This window comes from Chiroxiphia lanceolata, chromosome 18 (genome assembly GCF_009829145.1).
Source record: "Chiroxiphia lanceolata isolate bChiLan1 chromosome 18, bChiLan1.pri, whole genome shotgun sequence".
Classification (NCBI taxonomy): domain Eukaryota; kingdom Metazoa; phylum Chordata; class Aves; order Passeriformes; family Pipridae; genus Chiroxiphia; species Chiroxiphia lanceolata.
Window position 1 is genome coordinate 2,361,839 of NC_045654.1, and position 5,273 is coordinate 2,367,111.

The following is a 5,273-nucleotide window of genomic DNA, read 5'->3' on the forward strand; positions in this document are numbered from 1 at the left end:
TCTCTCAGGCTGAGTGAGCTGCTCAGAGTTCCAGCTCTGCTTTGTGTGTACAGGTTTCTGTGACAGAGCATCTTCTCCTGCCTGGAGAATTCCATGTGAAGGGGGAATGCCCACTTCCTTTCCTCCCAGGAGGTCATCCAACCCCAAATATCCCCACAATCCCAGTGCTTCCATGGAAGAGGGGGGTGAGAAAACGTGTGGAGGCAGCTCTTTGTTTATTCTGAAAATAGACAAGTCCATGGCAGCAGTGATATGACATTGTTAAAACCTGAGTTACTAAGTGTTTAAAAGGCGGGGTGAGTGGGAGAGAATATATTTAGCAATAATTTAAGTGCTGCTTCCCCGGACTGAGTGCTTTACTGTGTCTAATATAAACTGAACCGCTTGTAATGAAAAGGTTGACCCTGTCTCTACACGCAGTGCAAACCTGACAGGAGTGGAATGAGAATAGTTACTGCTGAATGGCTCAAACAAAACAAACCAGAAAATCCTGCAAAGTGGCACATATGGTTTAAACTGTGCTGTTGAAGCCACTGAAAATTTAAGGTTGTTCACATGAAGCTGCCCTGGAATGATTATTCAGATCCCAAAGGTGGCACTTTGTTATGAATTTCAACATCAGGTTTTAACCAAACACAAGTATTAGGATCAAATCTGAGGTGAGTGGCTGAAATGTAACTGATGGTAAAAGGTCAGATAAAGCTGCTTAAAGGCATATACATATATATATATATATATATATATATATATATATATATATATATATACTGGCCTTACACTATCATAGAATCCTAGAATGGTTTGGCTTGGAAGGGAACTTAAAGATCATCTCGTTCCAATCCCCTGCCATGGGCAGGGACACCTCCCACTAGCCCAGGTTGGTCCAAGTTTATCCAACCTGGCCTTGGACACTTCCAGGGATCCAGAGGCAGCCACAGCTTCTCTGGGCAACCTGTGCCAGGGCCTCCCCACCCTCCCAGGGAAGGATTCCTTCCCAATATCCCATCTCACCCTGCCCTCTGGCAGCTTAAAACCATTCCCCTTGCATGGAGTCCCTCTCCAGCCTTCCCGTGCACCCCCAAGTGCAGGACTTTGCTGATCCCCAATGTTTTAAACACGGATCCCAAGTCTGTGAGTATTTCTGGGAATACTCAGGGTGATGGCAGGGGGTGAGTTTGCCTGGCTGGCTGAGCCATTTCCAGAGCTCAGCTCAGTTCAGGTCCCAGCAGTGACTCTGGAATGCTGCAGGTGGCTGTGGAGACCCTCTCCTCTGCCCTGGCCTTGCTGGTTATCCACTGGTCAGCTCCGAGCATTCCATGTCCTCACGAGAACAGCAACCAGGAGAGCAGAGGTTTGCCAGGACAGCCAAGCCGGTTCTCTAGGATGTAATTAAAGTGCTGACAAGCCCAGACACAAGACACATAATAAATTAGTTATAGTGCCTGAGTAAGAGGGATGAACTCTGCTGCAAAGGCAATTACGCAGAATTCCAGCCTTGGGACCACTTCCACATGTTCTTGTGCGTTGGGAAATCACATATAAATTTTATGTGTCTGTAGAAAAACGGAGAAATTATTAACATAATGTTATCATAAACATATAAATTTTTAAAGTCCAAGTGAAATCTAGGAAGGTTGTTGCAATAGCACCTGGTTTTGACAGCGCTGTCATCCTTCTGGCTTTAGAGGCAAAGCAACTTCAATTTGCACGGAAACTCTCTTTATCTGCTCCCAGATGGAACAACTGGACTTTTAATTACTGAGCTGATATTTAAAACACTCAGCAATCTGCTATTAAAAAAACTACCAGAGCTGGGTTTCACAAGATTGCTTCTTCAGAGGTGATAAACATGCTGGCTGTGTTCAAGTGGTTTTCAAGCCCTGCAATCACCACAGGAGCTATTTTAAATGCTGCATTTGCTAGTTTTCCATTTTGTCATTTGCTCTTATTTTAATTTTTTCGGTGTTTTTCATCCCTTCTGGCCTCATTCAGCTTGCATTTAGCATACCCATTTGTTTGTGTTGCAGGATAATTTTACTCATACGAGCCAGGCAGATGACTGGATTTTTATATCTTCTGTTTTAAAATCCATTTCATGGAGGGTGGAGAGGGCTGGGAAGGGCCCTAGAAGAGCTGCTGACCCTTAAAGAACAGTTATCATTTCCCTGGCAATAACTTTGCCACTTGTCTTCTGAAAGGAATTGCCTGTTGTGCTTCAAATAATGAGGGACATTGTTATATTTGCTTTCACAAAGGCTGAACAGCTAAGATACCAAATAATTTATTTTTTCTTATTGTAGGAGGACTGGAGCTATTTTCCCTATTGGCTGTGTGGTTCAGCTTGGTTATAAGTGGTAAAGTAAGGAAACTATGTACATTTTAGGCCTAAAATAACAAGAATGGAAGGTGTGTCATGACCAGCAGTATCATGACCCTCCTATTTGAGGGTGTCACTGAACTGCACCAGTACCCGGAGGAAAGAAGGTGACAGTGGAACTGGCACACTGTGGACATTATCCATAGGAATCTGGGGCAAATGGCTGTTGAAAATTAAATGTCCTGTTGGATCTTCAGGGGCTTTAGCTTTTCAGATCTCAGTTACTTTTGCAAGTCGAGCAAAAGTGGCAGAAGAAGCTTCGAGGTGGAGAAAGACAACATCAAACACAAAACACTCATCTCTAAACCTGAGCAGTGCACAATTCGACTGAGGAAAAACAATGATGTAATCAAAATTAAATGGAGTCCAGGACATTATTAGGATTAGCATCCCCATTGATTAAATGGGTTGCTGACAGCAGCGGTGCTGCTGGGCTATCAGCCTTGCACTCCTGCTTGACATCTTAAAAGAAAATGATGGATGCCACCAAGTTTTTTGCCTTTGTTTGTGTGATGTAAGAGAATATATTTGATGGGTTTCAGATCCATCAGGTCCTGCCAGCTTAGTAGGATCCTGAGCACATCAAAATATTTACCTCTTATCTTAATTGGAGGCGAGTTGAATTTGTTCCTTCTACTGTGGTTCCAAAAGCAAGGGCTCATCTACCTGTACTTTGAACTGAATTAACAAAACTCTGTTTGGGTTTATTCTGACTATTATTATTATTGTTATTACTATGGTTATTATTATTGTTTCAGTGCAGGGCTGCACGTACAGCTCTCCTTTGGCCGCGGCGTCTCGAAGCCGACTCACTCCTGGTTGGCGTGTGAGGAGCTTTGATCCCCGTCCTCCACGGCGCTTTTCCAGGGCCGCGTGTTTTCCAGGCATTTTGCAGGCAGTGCAGCTGGACACTTGGCTGGGGCTCTCCTTTCAGGAAGGCACATCCTCTACCTTGTGCCTGGCAGTGGGACCCCCGGGGCGGTGCCAAGGCGGGGGAGCGGCGGCTTGGCCGCGTCCTGGCAGCGGCGCCGGGCACAGATTGTCACCGACCTCTCGTGGAATCCGATAATTGGGATGGACCCGCTCCAGCCCTGCGAGGGCACACTCCATCCCCTCTGGTCCTGGCTCTCTGCTAAGCTGGTCTAAAAACCTCTTGAAGAGGGAATATTCGGCTGGAAATGAAGAGGGGTGCGCCGGCTCTGGTTTGGCCTGGCTGGCCACGCTTCCAGCGTGGCAAATACCCCGTGATCCTTAACAATTAGGGGAAATTAGGATTTACTGAAGCTGGCACTGAGAGCCACAGCTCGGTTTGGGAGTGCCTGAGTATCCTTAGGGGTGTGTGTTGAAGGATAGCTGCCTAGGGAAGGGGCAGCATCCTCACAGATGTCGGTGTGCTGCAGGAAGGCTCTGGAGGATGCTTCCCACTCGCTTTCCGTGATACATCAACGTCATTCCGTGCTGCAGGATGGTGGGAGCCTTGTCCTGACTGCTGCTGCTTTTCTGGGCTCACATGGAGGGTTTGGTCACAAGGCTCATGAGAAGTAGGAAAATGGGTTTCAACATGAGCCAAGCCCTTAGACTGGGAGGTGGCAGTGCATGGAAATGTCCCCTGTCTCTGTGCTGAACAAAGAGAAATTGCAGCCTTGTGGATGTATATTCCCCAAAGACTAAGACTGATTTGGAGTTAAAGGCTGTGCCCCACTGACCACTCAAGCACTGGGTCACTGCTTCCTCTCTCCTGTAATATTGTCCACAGCCTTCTCACCTGTGCCTAATTCTCCTGCTCCTTTATTCTTGTTGGAGTCCTCTTTAAAATCCACCTTTCCAGACCGGACTGTCTGGCAGAGACAGTCATTAACAAAGGGTGAGAGGACTCCAACCACCCTTCCCTCAGTCTCCCTTCTTCCTGCTGAGTACCTGTCACAGAAATATTCCTTCTGAGAGGTGCTCTGAGTGAGGCTCTGCTGCCCTACCACCCCCACTCCGTGCTCTGGGAAAAGCAGGAGGCGCAAATCCACGTCTCGTGTGCCCGGTGCCTCTTGCCCCCGAGGCTCAGGAGGTGGTGGTATCACCACTAATGCCTTCCTGAGGCCACAAGCTGCTGTTTTGTCCAGGGAGCTCAAAATCCAGGTGGGAAGCACAACTGTATTTCCAAAGCCAGGACTGCGGTATCACTAGAGGGCATCCTGTGCCTCATCCCAGCACATCCCGGGGGGTGGAGGGGCAGCCCTGTGGGGTCCCTCAGTTCCCTTTTCTCCCGGGCTTTGCCTGCCTGGAGCTTTTCTGTAGGGAAAACTGGTGGATAAGGGTGTGATTTTCCTTGTGTTGTATCCAGCCAGTCCTGGAAATGCCGTTGTGTCACAGACTGGTTCTGTTTCTCTTCAGCAACAGTTGTGAGTGTAGTTTTTCAGTGTTATACCAGTGGAAATAGGTGGGTGGGAGTGTTACCATTTTAACTGGACTAGAATGAATAGAGCAATATAATGCATATAAATAGTATTTACAAAAGACTCCACAGAATAAAAGCATCCGGATCAGCAGGAGTTTTCTCCTCTGAGGTTACTCAGTTTACTAAAACTTAAAAGACTGGGATTTGTAAGACAAGGAGAACCCTTTGTTGTTCCAGCTTTCCATGGAAGCTGTCAGGTAACACACCCCCTGCATCCTGAGCACAGAGGTCTCAAAGAACACAGTGAAATGTTCTAAGTGGAAAAAAACCAACACCCAAAATAGATCCCAATAATGCAGCAAGAGAGAAAGGGGAGGGCGAAGACAGCTTCGTTTTACAAATGTCTTTGTTGAGACAGTAACTGGATCCAGGAATCCAAGTCACAGTGGGATTCCAAGAGTGCACATCTGCCTCCCAGCCCTCGTGTTCCTCAGAGCAGTGGTGCCG

The 5,273-nt window shown here is 47.1% G+C and overlaps 1 long non-coding RNA gene across 1 annotated transcript; it reads left to right on the forward strand.

The window, feature by feature from the left end:
- Window positions 1-213: 213 nt before the first annotated feature.
- Window positions 214-2,798, forward strand: LOC116795898. Its single transcript, XR_004360199.1, has 3 exons — window positions 214-296; window positions 421-659; window positions 2,301-2,798. It is a non-coding gene; the product is annotated as an uncharacterized LOC116795898 (long non-coding RNA).
- Window positions 2,799-5,273: the final 2,475 nt, after the last annotated feature.